This window comes from Anomalospiza imberbis, chromosome 2 (assembly GCF_031753505.1).
Source record: "Anomalospiza imberbis isolate Cuckoo-Finch-1a 21T00152 chromosome 2, ASM3175350v1, whole genome shotgun sequence".
Classification (NCBI taxonomy): domain Eukaryota; kingdom Metazoa; phylum Chordata; class Aves; order Passeriformes; family Viduidae; genus Anomalospiza; species Anomalospiza imberbis.
In genome coordinates this window covers 28,187,119-28,209,084 of record NC_089682.1, presented here as the reverse complement: position 1 = coordinate 28,209,084, position 21,966 = coordinate 28,187,119, and the positions used below count along the sequence as shown (strand labels likewise).

Below are 21,966 nucleotides of genomic sequence, written 5' to 3'. Positions count from 1 at the left end.
TCTGGGTGTTGAAATGATTTATAGGAATGCCACCACTCACCCCAAGGACTGCAGTGGATACCTGCAGTGGAGATAGAACTCCAAGGATTTTTAGTGAAGGAACAAACAGACTCAGTGGAGGTTTTATCTTCTTCAGTGAATAAATGGCCCCTTCAGGAGCAAAATTTTACCACTTCTGGAAGCAGGCGTTCATTTTAGCAGAAGACACAGACTTGAACCTAAAAAAGGATATTTTAACTTCATATCTCATTCTTCTTGTTTCCGGTTCTTCTGCTTGCCATTAGAGGCATTTCCTGCCAAGTGATGGCTTTAGTATCAACTTTTAAATTAGTATCAACTTTTAATACTGCATCAGTATTTTTAAGCCAGATACAGAGAGAAGTTTTTCAGATATTTGGATGGTGGAGCAGTCCTCACTGGAATCCACAGAAGATTTCTTGCTGGCTACAACTGACTTAGATGTTGACATTCTAGGTGGGATTCATGTCACTCACTTGAAAAACAGGCTGCTCTTATAAGATAGTCATCCAGAATGAGGTTACTTTGTAGAGTAATTCATCCCATCCTAAGGCAAGTAGCTGAACCTGGAAATGTCTTTCCAACTACTATGAGGGTAGCTGGATTACTGAATGGAGCTGAGCAAATAAGTCAGATGGTTAAAGACAACTGTGACAAAAGCCTTCCCTTAACTGTAAAACTGTCCAGATACAGAAGTGTTGGCAGGATATTGAAACTCAGCCGCCTTCTGAATCAATTCTTTCATGCTCTGTGGTTTTATGTCTTTTCCAGTAACCACAAATCCCACCCAACCTCAGTGTGTTAAAGTATCAGATCAAAAGACATCCAACTCTCCAATGCATTAGGATGAAGAGGGCAATGTCTGGCACATCTGCTGATGTTCATAGGCCTTGTTTTAGAGCTGCACTAGTTTCCACTTATAGTTTGGAAGTGCAAGCTGCGCAAGATGAAGTTGTTTAATTTTCCATCTGCAGCAGAGAGGCAACGTGGATGAAATTATGTTGTCTTATATTCCCTGGGATAAAAGCCATCCTCCTGCCTCCTCTGAAAATCATTAATATAGTTCTTGTAACAATATCAATGTGAACAATAGCTAATGGATTCAGCAATTCCTCCTTTCTAGCCATCACTTTGTGCCATCAGTCTCTGAGACTGTGCACATGGAGACTGGAAGAATGTTACTTGAAAAAAAGAAAACCCAGCAGCTTCCCCAGACTTTGTCAAGTGAAGTTTGCTCAGTGGAGGAGAGTAAACACAAAATGGTAAATTCTTCTGGAAAACAATCTTTTTTGAAAGGAAATTTCAGATATTACATGCCCCTGCCCTCCCCAATATTATTAGTTCTGGGCCAGTGCAGTGGGTACCTCTTACACTGCTGTGTACCTCATTAAAAGAGGTATTATACCTCAGGTAATGATAATAGCTTGAACAAAATAACATGGTTTCTGTTGGACTGTGTTACTATTGTTCATGTTTTCTCTTTGATATGTAAAGAATAGCTTATTTATGTTGAAATGGTTATTGTGTTCTTATTAAATGTATAATCATGTTTATTTTCCATTTTTTTTCACATACAGAAAATATTTCTAAGAATTCATCTACCAACAAACCACAGTAAACTATCACTGTATACTTGAATCATGAAGAGACAAAACCCAGACTGAGTTCTTTGACATGAATTTCATGGCAGAGACTATATTTCAACTAATTAAGACTGGCAATGTCTTGGACAAGTACATTAACCTGGAAGAGCATCGAGGAGGTTTGGTTTTGCTTTTGGAAGATGGCTCTTTACTTCAGAGCAAATGAAAGAATCAAAGCAATTAGAGTAGGGACTGTATAAGAGTTGCTATTCCTATAGCAAAGCCTGAAGGTTCACTAAGCTAGAGGATTCTATGGTTAGGCAAAATAATCTTTTCTCAGTAAGATAATATGTTTTGTATCGTTTGAATACTATTACAAATGAGGACCACAGCTCTTCTGTCAATAGCTAGAAATTTGCAGATTTTTGAATTTAGACTGAGCTGTGTTTCCATACCACTCAGGTACTCCAGTGAAGATAAGCACCTCATTGTTTGGTGCTATGTACACACAGACCAAGAATCAGAATGAAAATCAATGGGTAATCAGGCACCCAGAGAAAACAGCATGTCAGCACAAGGGAATCCCCCCACCAAATTCTGTACTTTGGATTGCTGTCTCATGCATCCTTGCTTCTTGCATGGAACACTGTACTTATTATTGATCTTAATTGATCTCTGCTGTCCCACTGAATCTAGCTCACTAATCTCACTGCTGCAGGGCTTTGCTCTCCCTTGTGCGCCACTGATAATGCCCTATACACACAAACAGCTGCCTGTGTGCTCAGGGCAGGACTGATGGTGCATGTGTGAAGGATCCCTCATCCTTAGGGGCTGCAGCAGATCTCCAGGAGATTGTTGTTTGCACAGGTGCCTACACAGGAGGTAAGCCCAGAGCTTTTTAAGCTCTTGAGATGACCCAGAATGGGGCACTGAATGTAAACATTATCTACAATGGGGGCTTGTTTTGTTTCTCAGTAAATTCCCAACATGCATGCTTGCATGCTGTAATCCCTGTTGGCCTTAAAATACTGATATTGATGTTCCCATGGAAAACCAAGTCTAAAGGGTTTGATAATTTTATGAAAAGTGATATACAGTAATATTGCATTTGGATACTAAGGTCAAAATTCTTTTCTTATGGAGACACCAGTGCTTTCCTAGTCTAACATGAGAAGTCAGAAATAGAAAGCATTCTCCTGAGGTCAGCAGTCCTAAACTCAGCATACTTCAAGCATGATTGAAATGTATTTTATATATACATATATTTACCCATAATGTTTTTGTTCACACATATGCATAGGATCTGGATAAAAAAAGTCTTACATAAATTAAGCCTTAGAGTATTGACATCACATGGCTGGTCAAATGCATTATGGGATTATCCCACCAAATGTAGGTCCCCAAAGCAGGAGGATTATAGATAATGTTTTTTGGAGTGCTCTTATAGAGGAAATAAATCCTTTGGCTGTTAAAGTGTACAGCACTGTTTTGTTGTCACATGTAATAGATTTTTTTCTTTACTTTACAGACTTGTGATTTGCAATTGAAATATGCATGACAGCACTTGTACTGATAGGTCAAAGGAAACCATCATCAAAGTTGTTCATGTTTCTCATTTGTTTTGTGGAGGACCTTGGTTTGTGGTCCTGATTGTATGGAAATACTGTGTAGAATAGGAAACTCTGTGTCATTCTGGCTTTCTATTAATTTAATTAATTATTCACCATTTACAAAAATTGTCTTTTAATATTTTTATAAAATGCTATAATGACAGGTGTTGATGGTGGCAACTTGTCATCCTGAAGCACTTGAAAGCTAATCTACAATTTAATGCTTTTTTCCACGAAATGCCATTATGATTATGTTTAAAACCATCCTGTTGCTCTGTATTGTATAGAATAGCATTCATGTTCCACTTCTGAACCATTATGTGTTACCTCATTTCCTGGTTAATACTTGTGTCACATACAGCAGATGAAATGGAAAGTTCTACAAGAATGGACATGCTAAACATTTACTTCCAGAGCCTAGAAATTCACATCTCATCCTGATCCCAGCTGTTTGTAGAGCTGATTGCATTTCTATTATCAACAGAACTAGCAAAGTCAAGTGAATTATCTTGTGCCTCACAACTGTATACTTTCAAATGTAAGAAGCTTAAAGCTATGATAAAAGTTGAAAATAGCTAAGTGACATAACTTCTGTACTAGCTTCACTTCCAAAGGACTGCATCACATCTCTGCCTAGTGCCACTGCTGGGACAGCCAGGGGAGCACAGCACTCCATAGGATGCATGTGACTTGTTCAGCTATGGGACTGTGATGCCCCAGCTCAAAGCATAACTGCAGGTAGCACAAATTTGCAGAGATCCCTTTGGTGGGATTGGTTTGAGATTAACACATTTTTCTGTAACAACCTCTGTGCAGGGCAGCTGCAAGCTCATTGGTTTGGCTCTCTCCTTATGGAGAGATCTGGACAATCCAGCCAGTGTAGCCCGGAGCACAGCTCAATTCATTCTGAAGTAGGCACCTCATGTTTACTCATCTGATGTCTTCTTCATTGACTCTCTGTGTTAGGGTCTTAGTTGGCCATGTGTAGGAACCTGGAGTAATCTAAGATGCCTTAGGACTTGACATGGGACATACAGGAAACCAGTTCTCTTTTAGGTTGGCAGCTGTGGCACGTAACAACCATAGAACCTATCAAAACCAACCAAAGCAATCCCCTTGTGTGCCACAGGCATCGCTTGTATAGCCCTGGGTTAGGTTTAAACCTTGATTTATTCTTACCCTTCAATCAATACCTGTATTGAAGTGATGCATATGTTATGGGCTTGTGGGCATTTGCATATCCAGGACTGGACGCTCTCTCAGGAACCCCAGCTTCCCACCTGTTTCCATAAACACAAGTGTGAGGTCACAGTTTGGGGGCACAGGCAGCACAAGTCAGAGGTTGCAGGACAAGCTGGTGGAGAGCCAGACTGGGAAGGACAACTGGTCACACACCTGACAGCAGGAGTGGCTGGAAAAAATGTGCAAATAAGGTGAAGCACATTTCAGGGATGGCAGGATCTGAGTTATAGAAGCTCACTGTTCCCAGCCATGCATAAGAAACTGCTGCACTGTCGTAGCTACTCCACCTTCTATCACAGGGAGACACAAGCTGTATGCTGCAGATTTTGCCTTCTTCACATTCATAGGCTGTCTTGTGCTTTCTTTTTGCTTCTTCTGCTCCTTTTATGTGAGCCCAAATGTTGACTTCCACAGCACAGCCACCACCATGAGAGTTTTTTTCCTAGGCTTCATGGGGATGGAGAGAAAGACTAGATGGGGAGGCTAGGCAGTACTCAAGCTGCTCTGCCCAAGTGTTTTAATTCATCTAAGGAGAAGACTTAGTCGTGAGTGCCAGCAGCCACTGCCTGGAAAAAAGTTCCATGAAGTAACTGGAGCATCCTTAGCATCTGTAACAAACATGGAACACTCTCATGGCAGTGAAACATAGAGAAATGTGTTTTATGTGAAGTGTGTGAGGGCACAGTTCTTTGCCTGCACACATCTCTTCCAGGAACACCATGCATAAAAACTCTGAACACTTAAACTGCAAGCACTAAAAAAATCATAGCCTTATTGAGTGGAGGCCAGTGACAATTTGCTGACAGATGCTTGTTATCTATTGTTAATCCCCCACAAGGCAGGACATTTCCATGTAAAAATATTAAATGATACTTTAAACATTTAATTTTTTTAGTTCATGAGTTCTCCTAGGCTTATGATGTAGACTCAAGAATTAAAAAACAGTATACCTGTGACTGTCAATGGCATAGAGTTATTACAATGTATTTTGCTTGATTTGGAGGCTATAATTAAACCATCTAAGTTCTCTGCCATGCTGTTCTTTATACCTTTATCTCCTTGATACCAGTTGTAAAATTGTGGTCTCACTGAATGCCACTGCAAAATTCTCATTTTGTTACATGGAAAAGTACAGGACTTCCCACCAGAACTTAATTAATATGTCAATAAATACATTCATTTGAGAAAGTTAATTTCTAAATGAAATGAAATGACATTTCAGTTTAAAACAGGTCAATCTTCATGGAATTCAAAAGGGCTCTTCTCACACTGTGCTAATAACTCAAAACAAGTGTTCTCATGCTTGGGTAGTGGAAGTTGATATGAATAGTTTAGATAAAAACTAAAAAATTAGAGAACATTTTGCGAATGAAAATATCACTAAAGATTTCTAAGCCTCTCTTCTGTCAGGAAAAATTGCGTGTCAAGAGTTGATGGCCCTGCACTGCTTCTGTTTTTCCCCCACTTGATAACTGGAGCAATGCAGTAGAACCTTTAAAGAAAAGAGGATTTTTTTTGCTGAGAGTGCTTCTGGTCCCTACAAATAGCTACAGTAGAGGAGCCTGTGGGGGTCATAGAGATGAAGTTGATCTTTCAGGGCAGCATACAGGCTTCATAAGGATGAACAGCATGGAAGACACTTTGTGTGAATTCAGAGGGTGAGCTGGGGTTGGCATGAGCCTTGGATGTCAGTACCTGAGGGGACAGAAGCTCTCCCTCAGCTGATGGCAGTGGATATTCAGTCTAGGAACCAATGTGCTCAGTTTTATTCATTGTGCTCAACTTGATGAAAACTGCTTTCTCTTTGTCCTGAAAAACTACCAGTGCTCTGGAAAGCTTAAAAGATAAGGAGAGGCAATAAAATCTTGAAATATTGCTTGTTAAGTCTGAGTACCCAGTTAAAACACACAATTAGTTTTAAGACTGAAAGCCAGGCAGTTGAAAGATATGCATTTGAAGATGTATGGCTGACGAATGACCTCTGAAATAAATGAAGCAGAAGATAATGCCACACTGTTGGTCTGCTACTGATATTTGCATCAAAACAATTAGTACTTATGTAAACAAATCTCTTTTCTATACAGATATCCTCTACCTGATAGGCTTTCAAATGTAGAAAATGAGACTAACCATTGATTATAAACTTGGGAATCATAACAATAATATCTGCAATGTTTTTTGCAATTGTAGTCATTGCAGATGACAGATGTGTTACAGTAGTGCTGTTCTGAGGGAGTAATATATTAGCCATTTACAGCTGTGCAGGAAATGGCTCAGGTAATTAGTGTCTAGCTAATTAATCCAGGCTCTGGGAAAAGGGAAAAAAAACCAACCTAAAACTAAAGGGCAAAATATGGTACTGTTGTGATAGGGAAAACTCTATTATATTCTTAGATATTGAGTTTTCCTCCAGCACTCCCTAGTGGCTCATTATAATGTATCCGTGCCTTCAGTGTTGCATACTGATGAAATAAGCATTTATGATCTCTGAGTAGTTTTCTGATACAACTGTATATCATTAGGAAACCTGGGATGATGTATAACCACAGCACATCTATTTTCTCTTCATCGCAGTCCCCATCCCTGACAAGATCCTCCTGGATATGCTTTTAGCTTTAATTCCATTCAAAGGGTCTGAGAATTGAAATTAGAAGGCATAAACTTTTCTTTTTCTAATTCCATTACATTATAAGAAATGTTATAAGTAACCAAGCATGGGCAATAAAAAGCGTAGCCTTATTTTGAAAGTGTTAAAGAGGATTTTTTCCCTGCAATATCCATCAAATGCATCTGGCTTTATCTAAGCGGTTTTAAGCAGAATTCCCTCCAAATGTGCCATAAGAGCACATGAGCAGTAACAACAGATTAAATTTTTTACACCTCAGAGAATTGTGTGCATATAGCTAAACTCATACAAGCAGACAGCTATCACAACAGGGGAGTGGGCAACAAAACAACCATTCTGCCCCCAGATATTGCTGCTAACTCTGCTGAGCAGGTACCTTTTTTCCCACCTCCTGTAAACCCAACTTTTACATGACCTGCCTCTGGGCTGTGCTCTACTCCTGTAAGCCAAACCATATTTGAACAGCTCAGTACAAGGGAAGAGGGAAAATCTGTCTTTGGAGGAAAGGAATCTCAGTTCCTTTAGAAAAGATGTAAGGCTGCATTATGTTATTTTAATTGTGATGATTGTTAAGGGAAGAGTGGGTGTGTGTAACCAGGAGCACAATGGAGATGGGTGCTCTAAGGAGCCCAGAGCCAGCAGATTCATTATATTGTGCATCCTTCTGAGAATCAGCTTTCTGTTGCAGTTATACATCATCCCAGGTTTCCTAATCCATGGTCAAATCTATTTCCTTGTGTCACATCAGAGTCATGGCTCTGAGACATACTCACCTCCGTGCACAGCTAGAGAATACTTCTTATGAGCTCTGCAACTCCAGGATTAGTATTTATTATGGAGATTTGGCAATGAGAGTATGCCAGAAAGTTGTTTTGGTTTGGTTTGGTTTTTTTTTTTTTTTTTTTTTTTTTTTTTGCAAGTACCAGCTCATATGCTGCTGCTTAGACCCAACCAAGCTTTTTCTGTGACTGCAGCACCAAAATGCCAGGTTTCCAACAGGAGTTTGGAGGCTCAGTTAGTGCCTCGATTTCCAGTACTACTGTGCTTTACACAGTTTGCTTCAGGTTGCTGCATTTCCTGTCTGAGAAAATCAGTGCATTTTTAAGAATGATTTGTCATTCTGCTGTATTGATGTTCTACCAAGAGCTGACCCAAACGAAAAATAGGCTTTCAAGAATGGAAACTGTTCATCCAATGACATTTCAGGCAGCCCACAGAAGCATTAAACACTGTAGAATCTGGCAGTGCAAAGGTGGCCAAAGTGGCAGCTTTGGTTTCCAATTGTGCATTTCTCACATAATCCTCCCATCTGTAGTTCATGCTGTTTGACAACATTTTAGGGACAGGCCTCCTGATGCCATCTCTAGGTATTAAAAGTCTTCAACCTCTCCTTTTCCTCCAATTAATTCTACATCTTTTAAGGCAGAACTATAATGAGTGTATCCCTTGCAGCACATTCCTAAAAGTAGCAAGCACTGTCACAGCACAAACAACCCCTTGCAGATATTTGTCTCTAGTCTTTGATGGGATGCCTTGCCATTGCCATGCTGTGTTTTATCAGGCATTGTGCACATTGTCAGGTTGCATCACACTGTCTCTGCCCATGACAAAATAAAGCCTGGACAGTGTGTGACAGGGGCTGAAAATATATTAATATTGGATCTGTTTTTTAAAGGAAAATGCACTCAGCTTTTCATAATTTTCTTCAACTGCTAGCCAGGTTACATCTGTGACTGACAATTCTCTATCCTGTCTGTTAGTCTTTTATCTTTATGTCTGTGGTTTGTGCTGCATGTCTCATTAATCCTCCTGTAATAATGACATTACCTTGGTTCAGTTCCTCTCATGAACCTTGCTTTATTTTTCTAGCAGAGAAAAAACCTGTCTTGTCTGCATAATTTCCTGTATATTTAAAATTAATTAATGTTCCGACACCAAATAGCTCTTAAAGAGAAGTCTGATGTAATCCACATCGTGGTATTAATTCAGCAGAAATTAAATGCACAGCCTATATCTTGTCTAACAATGGGAAAAGATATTGAAAAAGGAGCTCAGCTCCTGCCTTAAGAATCTGTTGCATACATTTAAAGAATCTTTCTGTCTTCTAGCTAGAGCTGATCATAAATCATCTAGCAGAACAACTGGAGTCACCAGTCTCTTTTATAGGATAAAAATGAGGTTATTTATAACTTTTCTGGAGCATTTTGGTCTCAGAGTGATGATTTTCACCTGCCTGGTGGCAGGATCCAAGGTCTTCTCTCTGGGGATGCCAACCCCATATTACACCACTAACCTGCACCTATGCTTGACAGAGCTTAAAAAGTTAATAAATGCAATGGCAATATTTTCCATTTTACATATGTGACTTGATATTTTGTGTCCCCAGAGTCTGTTCTGAAATAGTAACTGCTAATTCTCCCTCTCGGGTATAATCCTCAGACTCCACAGAAATGCGTAAATATCTTCAGATGTCTGAAGCTGTCCTCCTAGGGAACAAAATTCAGTTTTTTTCTTTTTCTTTTTTTTTTTTTTTGACATCCAATGACTTTTCTGCTGCTTCCTGACATATTGATTAGTCTGTTTACAGTGTCAGCAAAACAAGGACTTTAAAGAACTCCAAGTTCTAACCTGTAGGCCTTGTCTTTGGGGTGTATCTGCATATAGGATAGTTTAATAGCCTGTTAACTCTCTACTGCAGATTTTAATTCATATCTGTTCCTCCTTCTGCCTGAAAGTAATCTTTCCCCCACTTCTCTCACAAAAAGCTGTATTGCTGATATTCTTCTGAATTTAAATACTTTCCAACTGTCACACAAAGCGTGATGATATTTGATGTGTATATTTTAACAAGATTCTTTGTTTCCATGAGAAAACTCACAATGCACTTGTTTTAAATAATATTTTTTTTCAGAACAACTTTATACTCATTTCTATACAGCTGCCTATCCCTGTAAGAAAGCATAATCCTTACTGGGAGTTCTTACGATGTATGAAAGCAGTGGAACAAGTAGAAGTATGTCAAGAACAGAAATCAGTCCATGCAAGTATCTGACAGATATACAAGTTTATACTTGGTAACCACTGCACACTTCTGGTTAATCAGTGAGTAAATTATTCTTCTCCTACATACAAGGCCCATTCTAAGGCCCCTTACTACTATTTAAGATGTTCAGGGTCTTTCCTTTTTTTCTACATGAGTACTGGAAAAGAATCAGGCAGAAATCCAGTTCTGACTTTTACCAGTAGGTTTGGTTGTTATCTCATTAGAGGGAACTCTTATCTAGGTTAAAATTGCTGTTAATGCCTTCTTTTGCCCAGAAGGTTTTACAAAACAAAGATAACAGACATTTTGGTGAAAAAACTCCTCACTTTTAAGAGCACATTTTGAATAGTCAATTCAAATTATCTTACAATTATTCTTAATAATCTCAGTACAAGGGAACAGGAAAATAATGATAGCCATATTTGAGGAGATCATGCAGGAGTGTATAGAAATACATTTAAAGTACTTTATTTCTATTTTCATTTCCAGAGAAGTACGAGGCATGGAAGAATGTGTTCATCCCTCAGATTATTTATACTAGCAGAGGTAAGATTTTCTTCCGTAAATCTTGAAAAACATCTTCCTAAAAGGAAGAAGTCTTGGGTTGGAGTCCCTGTGGTAGCCAGACTTCAGAAGAAACATGTGGAAAGTTATGGACACATTTGTATGCAATGATTGTGTCACCCTGGTCTGCAAAGCAGTGTAAGATTTTTCTGTGTTAGCACAGGCAGGGCATGACAGGAACTGTCTCTGCTTACTTTTGCAACTAAATTCACTGTCAGCAAGTGGTTGCACAGCCTGTCCAGCTGGATTCTGTTAAAAATAATAATTTCTGCCCATATGTTAAAAATAATCATTTCAGTTAGCCTAGGCTGATTGATCTGCTGCTGAGAAAAGGCTGGGCAGAAAAAGGGAACAGTGGCTGCTTATGAGTTGGTGCTTCAGTTATCCACTGAATTCAAAGTTTTTAACGAAGTGATGAGTCAATTTCTGAAAAGTGATTCAGGCTCAGTTTTTACCTTTTCTTGGAGAACCACTGTGCCAGAGTTCAAACCTGGCATTTGCTTGCAGGTATTGCTGTTGCTGAGCTCATTTCTTGTCTTGTGTGCCTTTATCACTCCAGGATGCACTTTAGATACTGACAGGAGCTGTGGCCATAGCCTGCTTATGCCTCATTCAGCACCTAAGTTACCACTTAATGTCTAAATTGAGACAATAGGCACTGACCTCTTGTCTCAGTTAAAATCTTTCAAATGTTAAAAAATTGCGCTCCTGAGAAGCCAGGAGGTAAATAAAATAGGTGCACCTGAGTGGTTTTGTGTGCTCTATGATTATGAGTTCCTCTGAGGAGCACTCAAGAGTGTTGTCAACTGTGATCCAAGTAGCTGGAATAATGGGTTCCTTTTACAGCTTCTTATCACACTGAGTTTCAATTTATTCACTGAACCTACTGATCCTTTAAAATCACGTTCCATTTTCAGCTTTAAACAAAGGTAGCTAGACAGCAGAGACCAACAGTGTAACAATACAGTTTGGGTGCTGTGAACTCATGCCTGTTGCACTACAACACGAAATAACTCACAACTTACACATTTATGCTAGATGCAAAAGAGGGAAAAGAGAGGAAGTTTATTTCTGACCTCATAATATATAGAATTCTAAACATGATAGTGGATTGGAGAATGAAATTGCTACTTCTCTAACCACACTGGTAAAACTAACAGTCTATTGATTCTCTCTTACCACAAAGAAGAATGCAAAACAATTATTATTTACATGACAGTGTGTGAGAAACTCCAGTAAAAATATGTAAACATCAGAAGGTATAGAAAATTTTTAGAAGAACTTTAAAACTTTCAAAAGAACAGGGCAACACATGACTTTGTTCTTCCAAGCTGATGTACTGAGTTGTAGCTGAATTCTGTGTTTAAAAGCAAACTAAATGAAAATTGCATTCAAAAATGTCAGCCCTTTAGATCAGGCTGAACTGAGCACTGTAACACTTCATTGCTATGAATGCATTAAACACTTTCCGTAATTATGATATGAACATTTACCATAATAATTTTTTAAGATTTTGTTCACAAGACAAGAAACTGAAAATGAGTTTACATGAGAGACGTTCATTTTGTCATAAGGTTGCATGAAGATATTTGACTGCCATAACAATCATGTCCTCAGAAAACAATCAATATATTTTGCCTCTTTCTACTGAGTTTTTCTACTCACCCATGGCAGCAGCCCAGTTTTGAGCCTTCAGATTGACAACAGGGACTTTGGCCATTTGAACATAGAGAGGCTGCATTTAAATTGTGGATGTTGGAATACTTCCAATTGCCTGGATCCAGAAGTACACCCCGCTAAGATGTAGCCTCCTGTTGGATGTGTCTTTGCCCTGATTTGTCTATCACATCTTGGCTTTCATTGAAGGCAATCCACATGCACTCACCAGACAGGAGACAGGACATGCTCTAGTCACAGCCCAGCTCTAGATTTTACCTGATGGTACACTGTCATCCAGGTATTCCTTTGTTGATTCCTTTCCACCATGCCCTTCTCTTCCCCTGGCCATTCTGCTCTTTTTATCTGTCCAGCTCCAGTCTTACTTCCTCTAGCTCCTCTCCTCTCCTCCTCCCGGCACTTGTGTCCTCTTGTAGCCAGTTCTTTTTCAGGTGCCCTATCACTTCTCAGGACCTTTCTGCCTGCCCCCTCTGTCTCACATATACATTTTCTTATTTTATTCTTTCTTCCTTTCATCAACACCTTCAGAAGCTATCTCAGCTTCTTTTGTTTCCTTGTCTACACTGTTGTCTCAGTCAGTCCCAGTTCATCCTGATGTCTTCTCTTCAGCCCCTCTCCACCATTGTTCCTCACCTCTTCTCCCTCTTTTGCACTCCCAGCTTTTCCTGCTCTCCATTTAATCGCTGCAGGTGCCCAGTTCTCTCACTGGGACTGGTATGATAACCAGATTATCACCTTCTTGTCAGCTTGTCAATATCCCTTTTGCACCTCCATTCCATTACTCCATGATACGCCTTCTGCCTTCATGGACAGTGATCCTGATAAGTCCTATTGAGGCTTTATTTCCTTAGCAAATGGATAGATGATTATTTTCTTTCTAATACTGAAGATTCTTGGTAATGTTTTTGCCTTTTCCCTTTATGTTTACTGGCATAATTTGAAAAGGTTTTTCCCCCAATCAATACTACACAATGAAAAATAAAATGGCCACTTTCTAGCTGTTTCTTGGCTTTTCTTCTAGCACACTAGGTTGAAGCCATGCCCCGCATACTCCAGTAATTAATCTAAATCTCTTATTTTCACTCAAAGGGAAAAAAAAAAAAAAAAAGGAGCAGAACTGCTAATACTGTTCCATGATGCTGAGACAATAAAAAAGAAAATAAAGTGATCATTGTTCACATGGTAATAAATCCCATTTTGTGAATACAGTCAGGGCAAAATGGACACTATTATGCCACTGACCATCCTAGGGTCCTTAAGCTTTTTAAATGTTGAAGCCATCTTCAATTTAGTTAATTTAAGCATTGTCTGTTCTAAGCTGTGGTTTTAGGGAACACTTCTATATGGTTGTATCCATGCAGTCCTTTGTTAGAAGTTGTAAAAATACCTGCAAAGACAGCTCCAGAGTGCTGCTTTCTGGACAGGAAAAGGTAGGGGTTTTGACAATTATTTATGAAAGTTAGTGTGGCTTTTCTCCCCCACGGCCACTGGCAGCAGGAATGCCCGGCTAGAGCTGCCCTTGCAGAGACCGTGGCTGCCACGTGGACGAGCACTCCAGGGCTATGGCGTTCACCTCCCTGCTAGTGCTGAACGCTCCAGCATGAGTTCGCAGCTTCGGTACCTTCTCGCAGAGAGGAAACAAAGGGACGAGAGAGGCACACTTTGCTGGCAAGGCTGAGAACTTTTAATTCTCGCGTGGCCACAGCGGTGGTTGGAGTGGCGTTCTCAGCGCCGATGCAGGGCAAAATGGCACCGGGACAGAGAAAGCACTGGGTTAAATAGGGGGTGGGTGGACGGGGGTGGAAAGCCCCCTCGCCCAATGGGGACAGACAACAGGGGAGTGACACAGAACATAACAACCTATGGGAACATAACAGAGGTGGGTACAGCGTTCTGGGACAAATAGCATTGCAAAGGTGGGGTGACTGATACAGAACTTGCTGTGAGGAAGCGGGTAGTGGTTACAAGATTGACATGTAAGAGGTACCGTGGTAGACAGCTTGGAGCAGACCATTGTAAGGGGGAAATAGGGGTGCAGAGAACCAACCGAAGTAACATTTATTGAAATCCCTAACTAAACCAACCCAAACTACAAGTTAGGGCTTTCTCTTTTAAGAGTAGCAAATCTTCAAGTACATGACAGATTAAATACTGTGAAAATCTCTCTGAATGAGACACTGAAGTGTGGAGTATGAATTTAATAGTTCAAACCAGGATACTAATTCAATAAAAACCACAGCAGGGTTCCCAGTTTGCAGCACTTTGCAAACCAAGGTCTGAAATTTGTGCCAATCACAAAGGATGAAGGAGAAATATGAATTAAAGATTGTATCAGTATTTTGCAAGTACATGGGAATGAATTTAAGATGAGCTCAGCACAATTATTAACTCTCGTACTCTACAACTCCAAAGAAGTTTTAAGGACTGAAAGATCAACATTGCTTTAAAACCTGCAGAAAACGCTATGGATCTCTCAGCTGCTCTACATAAGACTTGTGCTCCATACTCTTCACCAGCTCCACTGCTCTTTTCTGAACACACTCCAGCACCTCAGTGTCTTTCTTGTCATGAGGGACCCAGAACTAAGCACAGGGTTTGAGGTGAGGTCTCACCAATGCCGACTCAAGGGGCATCAGTGCCCCTGCCCTGCTCCTGATGGCCACACTATTGCTGGTACAGGTCAGGTTGCCATTGGCCTTCGTGGCCACCTGGGCACACAGTGGCTCATGTTCAACCACTGTCAGACAATACCAAGTTGCCCCTGATTTCTTGTCTGACTTTCCTCCTCAAGCAGCAGTTGAGTACTCAAAAAACCATCTGGAAACAAAGAGTATGAGTTCTTTTAAATGGAGGTATACATTGAATGAAGGTACTCTTTATACCAGAAACCACAAGGGGAGAACAAAACCTTCACATATGCCATTTAACTCATTCAAAGTCTCACAGACTTTAGTAGGCAAAAATAGGGAAGGAAAGGAATGGGAAAAACAGGTGTACTCAGAAGGTACTGGAGTTTCTTGGGGAATTGAGAAAGGATACAATACTGAGTTTTCTTACAAGAAAAAAATGAGAGAAATAAGCAAATGAAAGATAATAAATATTAATAATGGGAGAGTAATTTCCTTTGAAATGAATTGGTAGAAAATGCTGAGTTGAAAAGATTATAGTAGGGCTAAAGTTTCTTTGTGGAATGCTTCAAGCTTCAAGCTTCTAGCAGGAACGTTGACATATAATACTATGTTTGAATTAGTGAACTCCACCTCCAGGTGTTTGAGTAAAACAGAAACCATAGATCCTTTGAGAAGCTGTGCTCAGAAGGCTGGCTTCTGGGCAGGCTCAGTTCTGGATTTCATGTGGTGCTCTCTCCTCTCTGATGGTACAGCACAGAAAGCGTTGGTAGTTCAGGCAGCATGCTTTGTAGGAATGCAAAATGAAGAATTCCATCTACAGAAGAAGCTGTGCTTCACAATGCTCACAATGTTTTCTTTCATGAGAGTGTCCTACCATATGTGGGTAAAAGAAAAATTTTGGCCATTTAAGTTTAAAATGTTGGCTAACTTTCAGATTATATTTAATTTTCATTGTGAGAATTTCCAAAACAGAAATTCTAAATTTCAATTAAGACTAATTGTGAGCATGTGGCAAAGCACCCTTTGAAAACATTTTGTACTGTCAAAACAAGACTCTGACATTGTGGGCTTGCACGTCTGTAGCAGATCTGGCACAGGCAGTGGCAATGCAGTATTATATCATGTTAGCTTTTCCTTGCTGCCATTCTGGAGGGTGACAGCCATGAAAAGTCAGTCCACATTTATTTCTTAGCCCTTCATAGAAGATTCCATTAGGGCATTAGCTTCTGAGGAGGAAGGTGATGCAGTACAAAGCACTTGTACACTTCCTAGCAGTGCTTATACAAAGCACTACTAGGAAGACTCTTAAATGAATTACAGAAGTGGCAACTTCCAACTGCTATTGACAAGCTATTGACATTAATTGGTACAAGATAATACATTAAGCCAGTCCCACAAAGCATAATTGAAGTGTCCTGGGAACCACAGTACAGGAGATAGGACACATTAACTGTACCAGCAATACCTTTCACCAGCAAGGGGTGAAAGGGTGGATTGTGCTTGATAATAAAATATTATACAAAAAGATCCATCTCAAGTTGGACTCTTGCAGTTGGATGGACACTTGCCAGCTTTGACTACTCTCTGCCTGTAGCTCGTTTCCCCCACTTTAAATAAGGAATACTTAAATAAGGAAAAGGATCATTGAAACAAGGTTAAGACTTATGTCATTCTCTGTCACTTTCAGTGACAATGGTGGGAACATCACAGGTTCATCAAGTACAATTTTCTGTGTTCAGTTTGGGTGAAATGTGTTTAACTAGGTCCCTCTGAATGACAGAAAGAGAAACACTGAATATCCAGCTACTGCCCAACACGAGGTTCAGTGCAAAACTGTGTGAACCTGTTATTAAAGATTTATAGTGGTTCATACGTGGAAGGGGCCATAAGGACACTTTAGAAACTTCTGAAGTGTTCAGATTTGCAACTTGCACATTTTTAATACAGTTATTTTTTTCAGATTATCTCGAATTTCAGCACAGTAGCACAGAAAGCAGATGAACAAATGCTGCTCCTGACAAGAGTGTCCATCTGTCATGGTTTCTCCATGTAATACTGTTAGGAAATGTTAGCTGCCATTTGCAAGTGAATGTGTGCAGGCTCAGCTGCCTGAATTTATCACAGTGGGAGACAGACCTAAAGAAATTCATCCCAGGCTTTGTTTCTAGCAGCTGCCACAACTTTGGATGCAGCATCTATCCTCTGTGTGTCTGACTCACAGCACTACACATTACAAAGCGTAATTGGGCAGCAACTAAACTTCAGCCAGCTCCACTGCCATGATGCAGTTCTCCTCAGCCAGTTGGGCACATGCAGTTGGGCCAGCTTTGCACCAACCAGTTTCTCAGGATACTTTGCTGAGCTTGGCATGATTACCTGTAAGACATTTTCTTAGACTTCCCCATAAAAGTTTTCCTCAGATGAGGTGTGTCACCTTATCTGGGTGCTCTCATTTAGATTATCAAGCTAACCCTAAAGTTCCAAGTCAAAGGGATGGTTTTTGAGTGCTGCAAACAATGTAGCCGGAGAAGGGGACACCACAGGACAAGCTGAGCATAAATAGCCAATATACTTATGTTTAATCTGAGCCCCTGTGGTGTGGTCCCATCTACACTACCCAAAGGAGAAGCAAAGGATAGAATAAGGTTTTAGAACATGAGTTCTTCATGCCAGTGTTTATTTTTGAGTTTGCATCTGTTTTTCTTTATTTCAGCCGAACATAGATCCTTAGGGCATAAGCATCCAGATGAATTATAAAATATGACATTTTGATGCTTTTCAAAGAGTATCCTGTGAATTTAAGAATGTTTGATAAGCTTTTACCTTCTGTTTTATATTTCTGGAATTGTCTCTGTATTTTTTGACTTGCACTCTTTCTTCTATGCACTCCTCTAAATTTAGAAAGGAAAACATTGCAGGAAGTTCTTTGTAACAGGTGAGAGCAATGGCTGATCTTATCTTTCATAAGATTTCATATACTGACTTTGCTCTAACAGATGAAAAGATACAAGTATCCACTAGCTTTTACTGCCTTAATGAACCTTTCCAACCAGCCCATTCTGTGAACTGGAGAGAAAACAAGAGCAAAATAGTGAAAAAAATTAGTGAAGAGGAAAGAAGACAAGAAATTATTAAAATGGGTAAAGTATTTTAAATTATTCCTGATCTTGTTATGAATTGCTATTTCATGGAAGTGTCTGTTTTCTCTTTTTTGCCACTTCACATTTTGTCGTTTCCTGCATGTTTGTATAAGGTTCTGCAAAGGTAATCTCAAGAGACAGAGCTCCAAGTGGCTTCCTGAATTTATTTCTACAATAAGGCTACCCAAAGTTCCAGCCTCACACAGCTCTCTCTGATCTGGGGTTGTGTCCTTAATGCAAGATCCTGAATAATGACTGATGCATATTTGTGTCAGACTCTGCAATCTTTCTCATCTGAGGTCCTGGCTTTGTTTTTCAAAGCCAGATCAATATGCAGATATTGTTAGATAACAAGAGATGGACTACAGCCTCCTCTCTCTTTGCTGGTTCCAGGCTCTCATAATTCTCTTAATTTCAAGCAATCTCTTCTCCAGTCACCATTTCCTATATGCTCAAGTGTATTTGGTCCCATCAGAGCCCATAAGCTGCAGTTTTATGCATCCCTTATGCCTTCTTACCAAGGAAACACAGATGTTACTCTGTTCCTTTCCCTCCTTTCCCAAGGAAACAAAAGCCTGAACATTTCAGTTTCTCACTTCACTTCTACAATGCTTAGTGTTGGGAAAAATACAAAAACTGAAAACTCTGACCACAAATGGTACAAGCACAAAGAAGTCATGACAGTTTTTCCATATTTATTGCGTTTTCTCACTTTTCTACACTGTTCTCACATTGTTGATATGACTGTTTGATACTGCTGGCATGTTTATTGCAGCTGAATCTTTTGGTATTGCATTTGCAAAACACTTTTTTGCATGAATTGTCTTGAAGAAAACTACCTAATACTCAAAACAGATACAGCTAACTGAAAAAAATACACTCAATTTCATGTGTATGTATTCATCTGAGAGAATTCACCATCATTCAAGACATGGTACAGAAAGCTGGGTTTTTTGGTGAAAACATCTGACAATCAGAAGGGGACTTGCTGTGAATTTTAGGCATCAAACCCCTTCTTTGTATGGATGGACTCTGACTTCAAGAGCCACCACACACCTCAGTGCAAAGCCAGAAACTTTGTAAAACAGTGCTGAGAGCCCAAGCCTGCTCTCTGAGATGGCAGTTTTCCAACTTACATCAGTAACAAGGCAATTAGGAACCAGACAAATTTATTCATATGGGTTAGTAAAGACTTGTTATGTGTGATCACTTTCCCACAGGAACAGCTTTTGAAATAGCTGCCAAATGAAAATTGAATGCCATGATATCATGTTTATTTATGCATCTGTTATCACTGCTCTTATTTACATGATCCTGGTATTTTTTTTCTGTTTTGCAGTGCAGACACATTTTTATTGCACGTTTGAAGAATTAAGTTCATATTGACGGAGATACATGGTAAAAAAGCCATCTCTTCATCCCTTTTGAACAGAATATGTGTGTTCACATGTTTCTCACAGGAGATGAGAGTTCACAGAACTTCAGAAGCTCTGTATGCTCTTCTGGTCTCATTTCAGATATCAGTTTCATGTCATTCCATTCTAATTCCCATCCATGTCTGCATCCATATTCCATCTCCAGGTGGTGCTAGGAAGGTGAACAGAAGTGAGATATCAAAGCTATGGTGTCGATACTGCAAGCTGCTTATGATGAAAACTTCAAAACTCTTGGGAAGGTGTTATGTCAAAAGAACAGAGCAGAAATTAATCTAACAAGGGTGATAGTGCCAGCTGAGAGACATATTAGGTCAGGCACAGCAACCCATGAATGCATCCATACTGCTCTTAGGTTCCACAATTCAGAATAAACTCCACTGAAGGGATAGATATCCACAGTTTATATAGTCTAGTAAGAAAAGGCTGAGGAAGGATACAATTCCTCTGTTAAATGGCTTCTGTGGGGTAGATATTATGGGAAGATGAAACATTTATGCAAAAGAGGAAAGCTGGCATAAGACCAAATGCACAGATGCTTAGTCCTAAAGTCTACTCAGCCTTTTGAAAGGGTCAAAACAAACAATTTGAAGATTGAGTTATACCACATTATGAGAGAAGCTGAAATAATAGGTTTTCTAAGGAAAGCAGAAATGGAACCTATTAGATTGTTGAGTCATTCCAGAACAATATTTTCAGATGGTTCTGGCACTGGTAATTGATTTTCTTTGTCTCTACAGCATTATTTATCATCCTATGTTCTAAATGGCTTCCCACAGTTTAGTGGAAAAATTTTATGACTCAATTAAGGGTGGCTTGTTTTAGACAGAAGAAATTAACAATAGTATTGTATTGCACTGGCTAAAAAAACCCTGAAACAACACATTCTTTTGGCTCCAACAAAGAAGAGAAAAAAACGCCTACAGTCTATCAGATTTTCAAATATACAGTTTTTTTTACTGGTTTTCAGGAAAAATATAATTTTAGCATATATTATTTCAACAAGTAGCTATGAGATTTGCTGTTTAGATTAAGATAAACTGGACCAAACAGGGTTCCTAAAGTTTGCCTTCTCTGTTTCATCTTGAAAAATCCCCAAACTTAGTTTATGGGCAAAATGTTGGCTGCTAAAGTGCAGTGTGCATCAGAAGACCAGTTCCTACAAAGATTGCTTTCCATACAGAGCATCTGCTTGACTTGAGAATTTTCCAATTTTTCAGCATGAAGACATTTGTGACATTTATTTTTATTTTATTTTTTAAAGGCTATAAATGCTCCTTAATGCAGGGTCAGCTCCAGCAGAATCTAGGTGTGAAGTCACTGTCCAGTACCTTTTTCACCCACAGAAAGGGACAGAGCTACATGGTGGGAAAGGTTGAGCTCTGGTGCGGCTGAAGACACTTCAGCTGGGAGCAGTCAGTTTTCGTTTTTGTTAGTGAGGGCAATGAAAAGATTCCTGTAGAATGAAACAGCTGGATCTGAGTATCTCATTTACACACCACTTGCATTTTGGGGGGCTGTTGATGACTAGGCATGCTAGATATGCTCTGCCTATGTGTCTTTTGGTTTCCTGTCTTCTGCCAGAGAGATCCCACTAACATGTAAACTGAAGCACAGATAAGTTGTGAAAATTGGGATAATTCCTCCAAAAGCACACCCCTGATGTGAAATGGAACACAAACACAGACTTATTGCATGCATTTCTGTCATTTGTAGGAACTGTCATTTGTTTTCTTGCCAAATTCAGAAAAGAGAAAGTGTTGGTATTCCTTTTCTCTTTGTCCCATGTTCCATGAGTGTCGTGGTTTGACATGGAAGTGAATTTTTTCAGGAAGTTGGGTCAAACCAATCAGTGATCAAGTTTGGATATTGGCACCTAAAGTGACCACTGAAGGTATGGACACGCCTCTGAGAACACAGGGGGTTAAAATCAGGAACTCCCAAGAGCTCGCTCTCTTTGGTTCCGGTCAGGGTGCTGTGCAGACCTCCCCTGCCCAGCCACGGGCTGGGTGGGGGAGGGGAAGCCATGAGGCCTGGTCGAGGTGAGCCGAGGGGGCTGAAGGACTGGAACTGAGCCAGCTCCTGTGGACAGAAGGGTGGAGAGAAATGGAGATGCCTTTGTCATCCCCCCCAGAGGGAAGAGTCAGAGAGTCCGGATGGCACCTGTAACTTTGCCAGCGCGGAGGAGAAGGAAGGGGGCGCGGGGGGAAGGCGCCCAGCCTTGGCCTTGGGAATCGGCTGCTGGGCAGAGATTTCAGCCGTCCAGGGAGTCTGAACTTTTAACCCTTTCCTGAGAAATGAAGGCTTTGTAAAATATTACTCCTCCTTGATTTGAAGTAGAAGAGAGACAGTCTGGGATCCGAGATGATGGAAGAAGAAATTTTTGAGTTGGGAGTAGAT

The 21,966-nt window shown here is 40.0% G+C and overlaps 1 long non-coding RNA gene across 1 annotated transcript; it reads left to right on the top strand.

Moving 5' to 3' along the window:
* Positions 1–4,023: 4,023 nt before the first annotated feature.
* On the top strand, positions 4,024–20,928 carry LOC137465858 (uncharacterized). Its single transcript, XR_010994861.1, has 3 exons — positions 4,024–4,122; positions 10,612–10,668; positions 19,473–20,928. It is a non-coding gene; the product is annotated as an uncharacterized lncRNA (long non-coding RNA).
* Positions 20,929–21,966: the final 1,038 nt, after the last annotated feature.